The sequence below is a fragment of the Micropterus salmoides genome, unplaced genomic scaffold, assembly GCF_014851395.1.
Source record: "Micropterus salmoides isolate LMB-PRFRI ecotype aquatic unplaced genomic scaffold, ASM1485139v1 Ms_hic_scaffold_5, whole genome shotgun sequence".
Lineage (NCBI taxonomy): Eukaryota > Metazoa > Chordata > Actinopteri > Centrarchiformes > Centrarchidae > Micropterus > Micropterus salmoides.
The window spans coordinates 11,761,630-11,776,105 of NW_024044237.1; the positions used below are offsets into that span (position 1 = coordinate 11,761,630).

Genomic DNA, 14,476 nt, shown 5'->3' on the forward strand with positions numbered 1-14,476 from the left:
GCAGGAGTTTTCATGAAACTTATAAATCAATATTTTAAAATAAAATGCTGTATTTTATACAGTGAAAACAAAAACAAAATTTAACCACTTTCCCACAATAATATTCTTAGCCTAGTACATAAATAAAACTGACTTTAATTTACTTTGATACAGCTGACTGCCTGCATTACCCATACCTATGTATAGCTATCTAAAAAATCAGTTTCCCCACATCTTTTCTTGCGTCCTTCAGAATTGTTAAGCTGGACTCAAACCATCTGGATGAACAGTATGGAGGTAATATATCCGTTTGGCTTCCAATGTATGTGCATGTGTTTTGGCTTACGTGTCTCAAAGATCAAGGCCACAATCTTTTCATCCTCTGCCCTCCTGCAAGCTTTGATCTGACATTTGAATGTTGCACCTTCTGTTCTCCCATCGTTGTGTGCTCACAAACCTAAAACTATGCTGCAACTGCCTTTGGGTTGTTGTTGGGTTCTTGTGGTGGTAAAGGCGACTCATGGTCGCTGACCCATCCTGACACCACCTGAGGAGCACAAATACAGAAGGACGAAATAGTGGGAGATAGCTCACACAGAGCAGACGTGAGCAGTCTGAGGATGTGTGACCTCTGCTTTCCAGTAGCATTCCGCTCAGACTAAGCTCTGTTTTTACCATTCTATCTTAGCACTTTCAACAATATTCAACTCTCCAAGATTGCCTCGCTCTGCAGCCATTATAGCACATCGCCACTCTTCCAGATTGAGCGCTTTCACTCACATACCTATCCCTTTCCTCTCCTGTTTTTCATCCTTCTCACCCCATTTCCGTCTCGTGCTCCAATTGCCGGATCACCCTAGGCTCTCTTAAAAGTCCACATTCACTGCAGCTGAATTCAGCTGAGGGGGAGCTGGGGATGTAATTGCTTTTTGTACTGTGGTGTGGTCATCTAATTGCATTGGTAAGCACATGCATGCACACAGACACACACATTAACAGGCCTAAATTTGGTCTCTCAGATATACACACTGAGATCAACATAGGTGTACACACAAAAAACCATTATAGAGAAAGGTCTGTCATTATTTTGGTAAAGGCCTGAGTGTTTCTCACCCTGCTGTGCCAGACGTAAGCAGGAATGGGAGTCTGTGCTAATAACATGTGATGAATGGGGCATAAAAAGATATTTTAATTTCTTGTGGATTTTTCAATATGCAATTTACCTCAAGTGGCCATCAGTAGCCTAAAGGTTGTCAAATTGGTATTGGAAAGTTAGAAGGGTTACCATTGTGTATTCTCTGATTTTGAATTGTTCCTAAAAATTGCAAGCATGTTGTTTTACTTTGGAAACAAACTTTAGAGTTCCAATTAGCGCAGTAAGTCAAAATATATTATACAAGGCTATTGGAGTGTCTCAGGAGAGGCGGGGTGAGAAAAAGGTCAAGTGATTCCAACTAAATCCTCCAGAGCTGTGCATAGTCAGGGACAATTGTAAAGTTTCAAATGTACCTCTCACACACAGTGAAAGCTGCACACACACACACACACACAATTGAAATCCGTTAATTCCAAACAATTACAGTGTAACAGGAAGCATATTCTGTAAAATTAGAAGAGGTATTTAAGCAAACTTTTACAGTGATGTCCAGGAATCAAAGCAAATCTTCTGTGTGGCCAAGAATCTTATGACTGAGCTATAACGTCTACATAGATTTCACGAGGACAAGCTTTCCTCTACTGTACTGTTCTTTGTCATTAATATGATATGTTTCCCTCACTGATAAAATAATCTACTATGAGCGTTGAAAATAATACTACTAGATTTGTTTTAGTAATTATTTTTCCGAACTATTAGAAATAAAATGTGTTAAATTAATGCAAGAGTTTATGTTTCAGGGAGCAGCTTTCTTTTTTTAACTTAAAACATTAAGACAATAAAATGCTAATATAAAGAACAATTACTCATTATGTAACACTCTCAACATATGTTCCTGACCTTTTGAAATAACTTTAACACAAGTGAAAATTCTCCACACATGCGAGTGAACTTTTTGGTGCGTGTGTGGTTTCACTAATGCATTCCTCTAAATTCACTTGTGTATGTGGTATGAGGTTTCACAAGGGTTATTGAGAGATGAGAGAGTTGAGAGAAAGTTTGAATTATGTCCCCCAGGGCACTTCATAAGAATCCGCTCCATAATGTTAAGTCCTTTGTTTCCAAAACAGTAAACTGTACAATGTCAGCAAACAATGTGAGGCATTGTTTGCAGTGAAATCATGGGGGGAAATTTGCAGTATGTTTGATATGTGGACTCCTTTTTAAACTGTGCTTTATTGCTTTTCCTGGATTTTTTGTCTGTACTTTCATGACAAAATATATTTGTTTGCAATTTGTATTTAAACTTGCATACAAAAAACACTTTAAAAAAATCTTTTATACAGGCAAATGTAGACCAATGCAGCACTCATTTTATGCACATATATATAATATAACTATTCAGGACAAGAAAAAAAGAGCATTTCCAAAAATAGCCCCTTTCTCTATGATTACACTATTGTTGACATATGCATTATGATGCACACTTGAATGATACATTTGTCAACAGCAGATTAATTAAAAAATCCTTGTATACAGGATATGCATAACGTGACAAACTATAATTACACAGAATTAGATTATTTAAAATCAATACACTACATTAAGTTAAGTCTCCGTTCAGTTTCTCTCTTGGTAGATCTCTCAATGATCCATCAAAAGCAAGCAGGCTGCTTTCCAAAGCCAGGCTGTGTCCGACCTGTGTTCAACCCAAGTTGGACGACACACATTGACCCTTTCTAATTGACCACAGGAGTGAGTTTAACCTGCATTGCTGTGTCTAAAAATTTGTATAAATAACCTGTGACTCACATATGTTTTGGTTCCAAAAGCCATCTATTTTCCAGGCAGGTCTTATATGCCAGGTTTGATGACACAGTCATGCTAATGGAGCTGTCTCATTTTGATGCATGTGCTAATGTATTTCTGAATCATTACTTTCCTCTTCTGCCCAGTACATTTTACAACTTCTTAAAAGCATGTTAAATTAGTAAACAAAGTCCTCTTCTGAGCCGATCTTTCCATCATCTCATCGCAAATTTTATTTCTGGTGCTCTTCGAGTACTGTTTTTCCCCTACTCATACTACTCCTCTAGAAAACACCTCCTTCCACGAATGAGGACGCCATTTCCCTGGGAAGCCATTTCTGCTGGAGGAGCTCAGGACAATGGAGTACATTTCCATATGAAAAGATGGGTACAGAGAAGGAGCAGGAGGAGGTACAGAGTACTGTGCCCTTCATCTGTGTTACCATGGGGATCAATTGTACTGCCCCCTCCAGGACTCTAATTGGCTGAAGAGGGTTCCATTTGGCTACTCACTGGTTCTATCCGTTACATGTTCACTGTCCTATTCACATAACAAACAGATCTTGGATGCATTGCGGAAAAAAAACTTTGAGCACTACTTCATTATTTTTGTCCTCTAATGATACACTGCACCGTATCTCCACCCATGTCTTTGAGAGCACTGCACTGTCCACACTGACAATGAACTTGTTACCAAGGATGTTATATATCAACTGAACTACAAAACTTTCCCCAAACAACTGTGCACACAGAAAGAACACACTGCAAAAAGTCAATCAAGAAATTTTATGAGGCACAGGTCAGCTGCACAAAAGGCACTGAGATAAAATGTTTGATGATAAAATCATTCCTTTCTTCCCCTCTTTTTATTGACACCCCCCACGCACAGACATTGCTTTTCAAATTATATTCACAAAAGGTTATTTCACCAAATCCGCTCACATAGCCCTTTCCGTTATCAAGATGAACTGCTGATGTGCCTCATTGCAGAAGACAAATGTGCAAAGTCAGACAGCACTCTGCCCGTCTCTAAAAGAATGCCCTCATACAGACGAATGTGCTTATCTCTGATGTATTCTCACCAAGTTCAGTGCTGACAAAGAAGAGCAACTTTAAACTGGAGTTTTGCTTGACACCTGTCAAAACATTACGAAGAAACAGTGCAAATGTTGACATCACCCTGTTGTAAAACCTTTTATCATGTTTACACCAGAGGTAAGGGAAATGGCTTTATTTAATTTTACTCTGATTTTGAGTGTTTTCTCTGTATTGTCTCTATGCAATCAACCAGTGGCTGGTGTTTGTCACTTCTCTCTGTAATATGACATTCTCCATGGTAAAAACACACACTGACACAATATCGGATCAACCCACTTTCCTACAGTGTGGATGATTCACTGATTATTAGTGGATCTAGTTACCTTTCTTCTTATATTCTTGGCACCCCTTTTCCTTCTCTTCATCTCTTATTTGATCATTTATGTGTTTTTTTTCATATAGGGATGACTGATTGATCCATACTTTGTAGGATCGTTTGTCACTTCTCAGTCCATTATCTCATCAAAGCGATTCCTTCTCATTGCATTTGAGATTGCTTCATTGTAGAAAACAGGGTCATATGACCAAGACATGTGCCGCTGTAGGACAGAACTGTTATGTGAGAAGATGTGAGAAGAACCCCATAGAAAGTCAGCAACTCATCCATGTTCAGATTGGTTTCCACTGAATACGTATTTTACATAACTAAGAATAAGTATTCAATTAGCTGACGCTTTTATCCAAAACTACTTTCAATTGCTATGTATGTGAGAGATCACACACTTCTGGAGCAGCTAGGGGTTAAGTGTCTTGCTCAGGGACACATTGGTGGATGTGTCACAGTGGAAATCTCTCACACCAAAGGCATATGTCTTTGCCGCTGCTCCATCGCTACCCCTCAATTGATATCTCAAACCAATTGGTTCTCATGAACATCTGCCTCATCCTCCAGATAGTTTACCTCTAGACTGCCATTCAATAGTCTACGTATCTGAGCTATCACTATCACAATAACTTTCAATTGCCACTTTTTCAAAGGTAGGAATGACAGTGATGCTGCTCACAGCACTTCAGGGGTCATGTATGTCTAGGAGGTCCAACACGTCTAATAGTTTCAAAATGTGTGAAAATAAACAATTGATAACTAGGATAACAACCAAAACCTGTGTTTTCAATTGAGACACTGTGTTATACTACTGGTCACAACTGTGACCGTTAAAAAATTTACACCTCTTATGAGCCAAATATATATGCAGGAGTATAATTCTAAAAATATATCAGAAGTAGAAGAAATGATGTACAAAATATGATAATTCTATCTGTTAATTAAGGTGTTTTACTTTCTTCTTTTTGTAGTAGTCTGAGGAAGGCATCTTCTCCCAGATGTGCAAGCAGGAAGTAAAATAATCTGGTCATGTGACCTTTCACACTAGTCACATGATATTGATCAATTTTAATCAAGACAATCTATTTTTGATTTAAAAGTTGAATTTCTTGCCCAAACCCAACAATACAACTTTTAGAGCTTCAGAAATAAAATAAAGAGATTAGGGATTACGCACATGGTAAAGAGAAGAACCTGCTCTTCGATCATGTCATGACAGCCTTTATCCCAATCAGGGGTTATTTTGTTTAGTAAAAACCTCGGACCAAAAACACAAACAAGATGTACAGCATTCATGTAAAATCCATCAGGTTAAAACCTCTTAACATTCCTGTAAATTTCATGCAAAATGCCTATCCAAGTTATATCCAAAGTAAATTGAATGTAGTTCTTGAACCACTTGGAGTGGGCTTTATGCCTGGTTTTGGGCTTCTCTGAAAGATAACACTCTGGAGCGTGTAACCCAAAAGTCAGAATGATTGTAAGTGCTACTGGAATTGATTAATATAAGTTTAAATACACTAAAACTAATATATTTTTCATTTCCGCTTGAAAATGCTTGCTAACAAATGCATGCAGACAACTACAGCTGGGACTTTAGGGCCACAGCTTAAAGCCTTACCTAGTCATAGTTTAAGTCTCATACCAATACCATGAAAAATGACTATTTGACACAGGTTTTGTATGTCTTAGTGTATTTTTTCTAAAACAGCACCGCCCCTTGGCGGCAGGTGGCTGCTGCTGCATCACGTCGTATCAGCTGGTGGCTCGATGCAGATGTGTTTTTTGCTGGTAGATCATGAACTTCCTACTGAAAGCTGGATATCATAATTTTCTGAATTTTATTGGCTACACGAAGTGCAAGTCATTGGCACAATTGCTTGCAATTGGCTCGGCCTACTCACGAAATAATAGGGGCTGGCCCTTCCTTACAGCGTGGACTCTCGTTGGCTGTTGAAGGCTGTGAAAGGAACATGTGAGCTACTATTGGGTCGGATTTGGTGTCACTTGAAAGGTTAGAGTTCAGCGGCTAATTTGAATATAAGCTATCGTAGTTGTTTGATTCAAAACGACGTTAACATTCAAATCAGTTAACATAGCAGCTGTGTGCACATACTGAAAGCTGCCGCCAGGACCTTACGGCCCGTGGGTGGACCTTACGGCCCGTGGGTGGGCCGTTGGAATGTTAAGAGGTTACAACCCTCCCAATTACCAATAGAACTGCACTCTGAAGCTCCATCAAGCTAAGGTTCAAACACGCATCACTGTTTTCACGGCTTCATGAGAAGGCTTGAAAAAAGTAAATCAATTTGTTGAATGGGCCTGCCATGGGTCCCATTTCCCTTCCCAATCGATGGGGATTCCCTAAAAATGAATAATGCGGGCAAAGTATTTGACAGTCGCTGCAACAGAACATCTAAAACAAAAACGAAGAGGAAAAATGAAGAAAATGTCTCCTATGCTCAGAACAATTTTGTGAGCGCACCCCAGAAAAATAACCCCCACCCCTCCTACACTGCCAGTCTCTCTCTTTTTGCGGCACGGTAGAACTTTAAAGTTGTGGATTCAGAAGCTTGACACGTACGACAGGTGCAGGTTTGAAATGTTTTCAGAAAATACACATTACACACAGAATACTTTGAATATAGTCTAGCATAAACTGATCACTCATATGCTAAAAATGATGTTCCAGACAGAGGAGTCTCCTCCGGCACTGAAGCAGTCTGATCTGCCTATCTAACTACCAGACACTGTGACCTGAATACAGCGACAGGAAAACTGTCAGCACTGTCTTCTTTTCTGGGCTCATTTGCTAGTTGGAACAGATGCATAGGCCCTAAAGGAAAAACAATGAGATAACGTGATAGGTTCAGTTAGACACAATCTGACAAATACAATTGACCTTGTGTGATGGCTCTGTTCAGAGCAGGTTTCCTGCTTAGTCAAAAAGCTGTGTCATGGTGGGCGGGGAAATTAAGCACAAAACTCCAATGGGATCCTAGGAAAACACTGCTATGTGTTCTAAGCACAACATAATGATTCAAAATTTAAAATTCAAAAGTCATGTGTAAATCTTGATAAGGATTAATTAAAAGTTAATGAATCAGCATAAGTTTAAAAAACGTGTGCTTTTTCAGCAGATAACAACAGCAAGTGACAGGTTGGGTTGATGGGTGGAGTGTTTCCTATTGTAATGCATGAAAGCCCCAGCCAGGATACAAGAAATAAGCAAAAAAAGCATCAACTGAGTAAGAATAATGAATTCCTAGCAACACATCAGAATGATACATGACTTTACATAGGAGCACAGAAAATAGTACTGATATACTTTATACTATGTAAATAAGTAAACTCCATAACAACCACTCCCATTTTGTACACAAGCCCAGAAATAATATACCCAATATTAAATGGGTACTTCTGTTATACCCCTTTGAAAACAGCCATGATACTGGTATTTTCTGAAAGCTAACTCTTTGGGATTTAGAGAGTAAAAGTGAGTCCACATTACACTGAATCAAATACATAGGCCCAGACGTTGTAAAAATGTATGTATTTTTATTCTTTTACTGTTCTATTTTGTATTTTATTTAAAATAAGCAGTGTTTTACGAAAATAGAATTAAGCTGATTGAGTAGGGATTCAACTGCGTGCCATCCCAAATAACCCCAGTATTTATAGTTAAAGAGGTGGTATTGTGCTCATTTTCAGGTTCAAAATCTTATTTAGGGTTTGTACCAGAACAGGTTTACATGGTTTAATTTTCAAAAAACACCATGTTTTTGTCATACTGCACATTGCTGCAGCTTCTCTTTTCACCCTGTGTTGAAGGCTTTGTTTTAGCTATGAAGTGATACATCTTGTCTCTAAATGATCTTTGTTGGGAGTTGCACATGCGCAGTTCCTAGTTAAGGACTACTAGCCAATCAGAAGCAGAGAAGGGCGGGTCAGTGAGAAGCCGGTAAACAGGGCTTCGGTTCAGCTGTATATGTTCTCATTACCAGCTTAACAACATGGACTGGAGCAAGAGTTTTAGAGTGGTGAGTTATTAATCTGTCACAAAAGTATCTTTCATCCATAAAGTTTTAACTGAGCTCTCTCTACACACAGTAATAACTTTATGTCCATTGGCTGCCTGGAGTGTCGCTAGTGTTTGGAAGGTGTGTGCTGCAGCTCAGTGTTTTTCCACCGGTGTTTTTGAGGGCGTGTCGGACTAGCCACTTGGCGAGCGTTATATGACGTTCGTTTTGCTTTCATCCGTGTGTCACAGGGATGAAAGGGAAACGGCTGGACTACAAACGAGCTGTTCTCAGGCAGTTCAGAGCAGAGTTTTCTGTGGGAGATGGGAACTCCCTTTGGGCTGGACTTTGGGTTTTTTCACTTTGTAAACCTACAAAAAAGATTAAAAAGACACAAAAAAAGATATATGACTCCATAACGGAGAGGGGAAAAAGCTAAAAAGCATAATACCGTCTCTTTAAAAGATATCTAAAAATGATTCCATAGACACTAGTTTACATGCACTATATGTTTTAAGTAATTCATTGTGATCTACTATATATGTTTTAATGATTCAGAGCGATTCATGAACACAACCGTGAATGATGTCACAGTGTACTGACACACCCTGGAGTACACTTCTTCATCACTGCAGCAAGGTGACAAGTTTAACCACTGGTCGGCAAACAAAAGATGTTCAGCTGGTGTTAAGTTGCTAGTTAAATGTGTAATATAGTCAGTTGGAGTGTATCTCTGTTTTAGGATGTGTTCACTCATAGCATTTCCACCACATTTTATGTGTGTGCCGCTAAATGCTTTTTTGGCAAACATTTAAATTTACCGAGAGGAAAGCTGGGTTTCATTTTCCCCACATTCCCAACATGGAGACAGTGCCAGTTGAGAAATTTGTTGTTATAATAATTAAACATGGTTAAATAACCTAACATGCCCACAACACGGCAACAGGTAAACTAAAATTAGCAGCCTGTTGTTATGGAAACAAGATGTGTGTTTCACTTTTTTTTACCCCTAACTCCAGGCAGTGCTTTTCTGTACAAAGCATGCTACATATGTATCAAAGCATTACTCATTAAGAATCCATAAAATGTATATTCTTCTCGAGTGCTGAGAGATTAGGGATCTAGTGTATATGTGGATATTGTGTAGAAGAAATGCTCAATAGAACTGAATACAACTGACAAAATTTTTGTTTTATAACAAAAACAAAATCAGTTATTTGATATGAAGAAAACACTCTTAGCTGTTATAGAAGTAGGACTCATAGTCCTCAGGTGTGTGAATCGGACACTTAACACAGTTCCATCTGTTCTATGCCTGATCCTGACCTCAAAAAACATGCATGTTAAGTGCCGAATGTTGCAAATGTGACTTGACTTGACACGGGTTTATTTTCCTACCTAGCCTCTGCAATCCTTTTTTCAGTGCTTTACTTCTACTGAGCTTCAATAAAAGGCATCTTCAAAGTGCACTTACGAAAATTCTTCTTCATAAAATCAGCTATGGGCAATAATTCACACAAATTCACTTCGAATGCTCTCAGCCAATGGAGTAATGAAAGGTATTTTGCAAACAATTGGTCCCTTTCCTCCTACTGTGCACTGAAGTGGAAAGGAGCAGTGACTGAGTGAGCTATGTGACATTGTGCTAGCATCAGCAGGCTCTCGTGGAACTGGGCTCCGTGGCACATAGGAGTTAGCCAGGATTAATGAAGATGCCAAAGTCACTCCTCGGCGCCTGGCTCTAATGGCACGACACACAACGCAAATGCAGTCGACACAAGATGCCATATGGCATCATTGCCACTGACACACCGGGAACTTTTGGGCTGACACCCTGGCACAGACAAGAGAAAATACACCCATTACACATTTACTCGCACATACTTTTGTGCACACAGGTGCAGTATTGTTAAAATCACATCTGAGTGCATTCCCAGCTAATTTAGACCAGCCCTTTAGCAGGCAATCCCCGGTGCCCAAGCATGAGTGATATACAGATCCACCCACAAAGGCCCTGGCTCTATCTATCTCCCATGTCATCGGCATTCTAAATCTCTCAGTCATGCCTGCATCCATAATGGCCCAATTACTGCCGATGGGGATCCCACTCCCTATCTGACAATTACATCTGTTAGAGTTTGAGAGCGTTAATGCCTAAAAAATATCAATTAAGGTGATTGATCAGGATGTTAATATCCTATTAAACAGCAGTCTGGGGCTGCTGAGCATTTGTGTTGATTGGGCCGAAATGAGAGAGACTCTCCAGGATGAAGTGACTGTAGTTTAGTGGGCCAGTTAGATTGCAGATCTAATGAACACAGAGATGGCCCAGAGTTGCATTTTATTGCCAGATAAACCTGGACAAGAACAACTTTGGGTAATTGCTACTGAAAGGCAGTTCATGGAGCTATAAAAAGCAAATCGGATAGACAACTTTCTAGATGGCTGAGCCAGAAATAGACAGGTATTGATGTCCTTTTACAAAGAGCAGGGGACAAAGGCTTTGAAAAAAATTACACATTAAACATTGTATTAACTACAGTATTTGTCAGAATCTGTAAGGATCCTTCACCGAAACGGACTTGAATCAACATTTATTTTTCATTAAACTCACTGGCAGTCATAGTTGAGGTACAGTATGGTGTGCTGACTCTCATTTACATATACATTTACTGAGTAAACTTTGACCCTGTCTTTTTCATTGGAGTGCTAAATTTGTTTCAACAATGTCTTATCTCGAGGTGATGGTATTTTCTTTTTCTAGGCATTTGCCATTTTAGCTCAATGTTTGACGAGCCGAAGAGACAGGTGTAGTCTGATATTTAAGTTACAAGCGGTGCAAGCGGGACATTTTATTTCTCCATTCAGCCCAATTCAGCATATGAAGAGGATATCTTCTGTTTAAGCTCTCAGAGATGATTGGACATATTTTCAATTGCAACACCGCTTCTGTCTACCCGACTGATTGTTTGAAAACATAAAGGATCTCCTTGCATTGTTAAAGCACACGGTGAAGCCTTGAATAGGGGGCAATTAAATTCTAAAGTGTAATTTCATACATTTGCAGTGTGTTACAAAATGTTTCCTCTTTTTATCGTCTTGTCGATGATCACCAGAGTGCTGCACTCATCCCTCCCTCTGTCCTCCCTCCACCCTCCTCCACAGCTTCCATTTTTGAAAGGCTTCTAGCCGTTCCATTCTTCCCCTGGCACGGCATCACACACTCATTTCATTTCTCATTTACAGACTGATAATCAGAATGTCATTACAGTGTCCACACTGGGCCGCTGGAGGGGTAATTGAGCAGCATAAAAGGCATTTGAAAGAGGGATGAATAATATAAGTGGAGAGGGGGGTGAGTGGGGAGCTGGACCCAGGCCTGCTCTCTCAGGTGTCTGGCTGCTATCGGGTGGCATCCGCCTTGGCATTATAGTTAACCATGTCTGCGTCAACCTCATTTTTCACCTCTAGCACATTAGAGGCTGAGCAGGCATCAACACTCATCTGGAAGAAAAGGAGAAAATCAATAGGAGTTTTAGAAGGTCAAAGTCAAGCTTCAACAATCACTTTACATCATGTGAGCCCCACAGATTTAGATGCTAAAATGGTGGGTGATTTTGTCCTTGATTTGGGTGTTTTATTGACTCAGGGCGAGTCCTCCCAGTTGAATCTGCACACAGAGCATGTCCACCCAGGTAGAGGTTAAGACCATGTCTCAATGGTATGGTACAAATACTTTATTTCTCATGAAGACTTTGCCTGAGCTATACTGGTTGATTAATTAAAGACTTGATGACTTTGAACAGTTGTTTTCCACGTTATGTCGTAAACAATACATTTTATCACAGCCTTTATAATACCAAAATTGAGCATGACTCCGTGAGTTGCCACACAGTTGCATCTGTATTACAATATAATCATATTTGTTTTGTTGCTTACCCCTCCCTGCTCCCATCCGCCCTGACTATAGTGTGGCAGCTTGGCATAGTGCCAGCCCCGTTTGGCCGTGGTGGTACATTTCCATCTCATTCATCACATAAAGACAGATAATCAGAAAGTCATTACAGTGGCTTGACACCAGTGCTTGCCCCAGGAAGACAGAGTAATTGAGCACCACAGAAGGGAAGAGAGCAGACTGAGCCAAGGCCACGCGGTAATGAATGTGAGATGTCGACATAAGAGGAGGGGAAGAGGATCGGGATGCACAGAGACATGGACTGTGGAGGCAGGGAGACTGACACATGTGGGCAGGTGGACAAAGAAAACACTGTGGAAAAAAAGTCAGAGAGGTAGACCGACAAACACTGGCATGACTTTCAGGTAATTGGATCAATACACACACTGTCAGGAAGAAGAAACCACAAAAAAGTTACATTTGACTGGTCTTCTGACTGGTCCCAGGATGCTTTGGTAACTCTATGTCAGTGTGCTTACGAGAAAAGCTACAATTTTGTGTTTAAATCAGTTTCTATCTAAATAATGACACAGATGTGGGGAAATCAGACTGTTTATTAGGGATCCAAGCAGTGAAGCTGCTGGAGCCCTATTGTTTTTGTTTTCTTTCTTTCTTTCTCTCTCTTTCTCTCTTTCTTTCTTTCTTCTTTTTCTCCACTAAAAGTGTTTGGGCCAGGGGCATTGCCAGACATAAAGTGTATGAAATTTGTTAGTATTTGCTTTACCAGCTTCCCTTGCTTAGCCCATTATTATTGGCACTGCCATGTTAGAAAGGGCTTTGACCGGATCATAAGCACACATACCTACCACCACCAGAGCCGGTCCTGACCTCCCTGGAACCTAAGAAAAATTCTGCTATGGTGCCCTCCTACCTGACTCATGAGCCATGTGAACAATTTGCCATTGCTGCACAGTCACACCTGACACAGCAGTACTCTCACTGCAATCCTCCCTCCTTTAACAGTCTGTCTCTGTAATAAGTCTGAATGGAAACCTATTCTAGAAAAATCCAGTGCTGGTTTGAATGGACCTCTGCTCACTCACTCAGTCCTCATAAAGTCTCTTAAGACTGGGGCCAATTTACTGTTCCATTACTGGCTGAGGCTACCTGTATTTCATCTGGGTCTGTGGGACCTGCTAAAGAGGTCTGTACTGGGTCTGTGCTCGTACTGGCTGATGATCCAGCATCTACTGACAACAAGCATAGCCCCTGTAATTTATTGATAACAATACTTGCTAGATATTAATGTTATCAGCTCAATCAGGGCCACTCCTTTAATACATTTTCAATTGTGAAATTCTATATGACTTGACTGAATATGTGATGTTTATTATTTACTGAGAGATGTGCATCTACATGCCATGTCTGCCCAGCTAATCAACATTTTAATAATCGATAGTCAATGTGAATCCACAGCTTTCCATCTTGCATTAGTACAGAGTTGCATATAAACTTGACTGAGAGACAGATAATTACTGTCTTGTTTTAAAATGATGAGTTGCTATGAGGAGTGCCGTCAAACCTGTGTCTTGTGTGGACTGGTCCCACTTATGTTGCTGCTGGAATGCGCAAATTAAATTTCTTGCACGTGCAACGCGGTTACATTTTCCGAGGTGAAGTTTATAAACACTGTCGCCGGTCGGCGGTTATCAAACGTAATAAAAAGTATTTCAGAGCAAGATGCACTTCCCAGCTGAGTTAGCAGGACAGACAGACAGATTCACTGCAGCTAACACATTAACTTACTCTGTTCTGCTGACATCAGATTTGAGAGGAGAGAACACAAGTTTACCTGACTGCTGTTCCCGAAAATTCTTGAGCCCAGAAGGATAGTCCCTCGTCATCCTCACATCAATGTTGTAGATGCTCGCTTTCACTTTTGACTTGTTTTTTTGTACGACGTATCACAACAGTAGCAACGGGCGTTTCATGTTGCGTAACTGGACGTTGCGTTTTTATTATTGCTAACTTGACCGTATGTTGCAGATGTTTAATGCTAACTTGACTGCGGATCCCTACACATCCAAAAAACGATGCCAAGGTGTCTGGACCTTGTTACTGGGGCACAGAGCATGAATACTAGAGCACGTGCCCCAGTAAAAAGTGTCTGGTGACGCCCATGGTTTGGACAGCAAAAATTGCTGCACGAAAAATTCACCAAAATTGGCAGGTGGGTTGCAAATTCCACCAACTACA

The 14,476-nt window shown here is 40.2% G+C and overlaps 1 long non-coding RNA gene across 1 annotated transcript; it reads right to left on the reverse strand.

Moving 5' to 3' along the window:
* Window positions 1-10,649: 10,649 nt before the first annotated feature.
* Window positions 10,650-14,419, reverse strand: LOC119888181. Its single transcript, XR_005441860.1, has 2 exons — window positions 14,073-14,419; window positions 10,650-11,829 (listed from the first exon to the last, which is right to left on the reverse strand). It is a non-coding gene; the product is annotated as an uncharacterized LOC119888181 (long non-coding RNA).
* Window positions 14,420-14,476: the final 57 nt, after the last annotated feature.